Source organism: Apium graveolens, chromosome 10, assembly GCF_009905375.1.
Source record: "Apium graveolens cultivar Ventura chromosome 10, ASM990537v1, whole genome shotgun sequence".
NCBI classification, from domain to species: Eukaryota; Viridiplantae; Streptophyta; class Magnoliopsida; order Apiales; family Apiaceae; genus Apium; species Apium graveolens.
Genome location: NC_133656.1, coordinates 25,097,191 through 25,099,443, shown reverse-complemented (window position 1 = coordinate 25,099,443; position 2,253 = coordinate 25,097,191). Strand labels below are relative to the sequence as shown.

Sequence of the window (2,253 nt, the reverse complement as noted above, 5' to 3'; positions counted from 1 at the left end):
TGTTAGTTTAATTCTTAGTTACAAGCAATCTAAACTTTTTATTTGTCTTAGCATTGGATAATAACCATATCATTGTTGCATAGGTGCATATTCTTAAATTAACCAAAGTGTCTCTATGGGAACGAATTTGATCTAAATCTTATATTACTTGCGAACGCGTATACTTGCGTGTAATTTTAGCGCGTGTTTTCGCCCTAACAAGTTTTTGGCGCCGCTGTCGGGGACTCAGTGTTTATTTTTTCTTTATGTACTTGTCATTAGTGGTCGTTAAAGTTCACTGACTCAGACTCTTTTACTTTCACGATTTACTTGTTGTGTTTCTGGTACTCATTATAATGGGAGATCCAGCAGAACGAACAAAAGCCTTAATGGATTTTTCTAAACCCAAGATCAATGACATTTAATCTAGCATTGTCAGGCCAGCCATCACAGCTATTACCTTTGAGATCAAGACTGGCATAATTCAATGGGTGCAGAATTCAATCCAGTTTTGGGGGTTCTCCAACGGAAGATCCCAATATGCACAATAGAAATTATATTGAGATCTACGAAACCTTCAAGTTCAACCGTGTTTCTGAAGATGCTGTAAAGCTAAGACTATTCCCATTCTCTCTGAGGGACAAGGCTAAGAGCTGGTTACACTCTCTACCAGCTGGTTCGATTACTACTTGGGAAGATCTTGCTCAAAAGTTTCTCAATAAATTCTTCCTTATGGCAAAGACAGCTGCAATCAGGAATGCTCTTACTCAATTTGCACAAGAATCAGGAGAATCTTTATATTAAGCTTGGGAGCGCTACAAGGAGATTCTTAGGAAGTGTCCTTATCATGGAATGCCTGATTGGATGATCATCAATTATTTTTATAATGGGTTGTGAGCACAGTCCAGACCCATGCTCGATGCAGCATCAGGTGGAGTCTTATGGGCTAAGAGCTACGATAAAGCTTATGATCTAATTGAACTGATGGCTGCTAATGAATATCAGTATCCAACTCAGAGATTGCCACAGGGCAAGATAGTAGGAATTCTTGAAGTGGATACAGCTACGGCTATCACGGCTCAACTAAAGGCATTGTCTATGAAGATCGATTCGCTGGCTAACTATGGAGTTCATCAGAGGACGAGTGTTTGTGAGCTTTGTGCAGGTTCGCATGCGATGCAGTAATGCCCTATATCTAGTGAATCAGCTTAGTTTATGAGCAACTTTCAGAGATCGCAGCAACCAATTTCAAACACTTATCATCTTCACAACTAGAATCATTCTAACTTCAGCTGGAGCAACAATTAGAATGCGGTACAACTGCCTTATCAGCAGTTTGGATCCAATAAATTCAATCCTCCTGGTTTTCAGCAACAATTTGCACCAAGATAACATCTCCAACTTCAACAAAAAACTCATGATGTAGGTCAATTTTCGAATAAAAAATCTAAATTGGAGGAGTTGAGGCTTATCTGCAAAAATTAGGCTCTTATATGCCCAAGCCAGGCTGTTTCTATCAAGACTCTAGAGGACCAAATAGGGCAAATTGCTAATGCCTTATTGAATTGACAACCAAGAATGCTTCCTAGTGATACAAAAGCCAATCCAGGAAAAAGGGAAGTTGAAGAACAGGTGAACGCCATCACCTTGAGGTCTGGAAAGGTCGCAAGCCCCAAAATTCAGCAAGTTTGAAAAATCTCAAGTTCCAGAATCTGAAGTTTTGGCTGAAGAAGATGTGCAGAAGGAAGCAAAAGTGGAATCAAGGAAGAAAACTGTGGAACACACTCCTTCTGAGGGTAATACAGGCGGGAAACAGGTCTATCCTCCATCTCCTTTTCCTAAAAGGTTGCAGAAGCAGAAGTTGGATAAGCAATTTTCTAAGTTTCTGGAGGTGTTCAAGAAACTTCACATCAACATAACTTTCGCTGAAGCTCTTGAAAAAATGCCTAGCTATGCGAATTTTATGAAGTCTATCTCGGAAAATAAAGCTCGATGACTTAGACACCGTTACTCTTACGGAGGAATGCATTGTTATGCTGCAATAGAAGTTGCCTCCGAAGCTTAAAGATCCGGGAAACTTCACTATTCCTTGCACTATTGGAAACTTGTCATTCGACAAGTGTTTATGTGATTTGGGAGCAAGCATCAATCTGATGCCCTTGTCTATCTTTAAAAAGCTTGGTCTCCCTGATCCGAAACCAACATAATGTCACTACAACTAGCTGATCGTTCCATCACTTATCCGCGAGGAATAGTGGAGGATGTCTTTGTTAA

General features: G+C 40.0%; 1 non-coding gene across 1 annotated transcript; it reads right to left on the bottom strand.

Moving 5' to 3' along the window:
- Window positions 1-726: 726 nt before the first annotated feature.
- On the bottom strand, window positions 727-833 carry LOC141694835 (small nucleolar RNA R71). Its single transcript, XR_012564117.1, has one exon. It is a non-coding gene; the product is annotated as a small nucleolar RNA R71 (small nucleolar RNA).
- Between the last annotated feature and the right edge of the window lie 1,420 nt (window positions 834-2,253).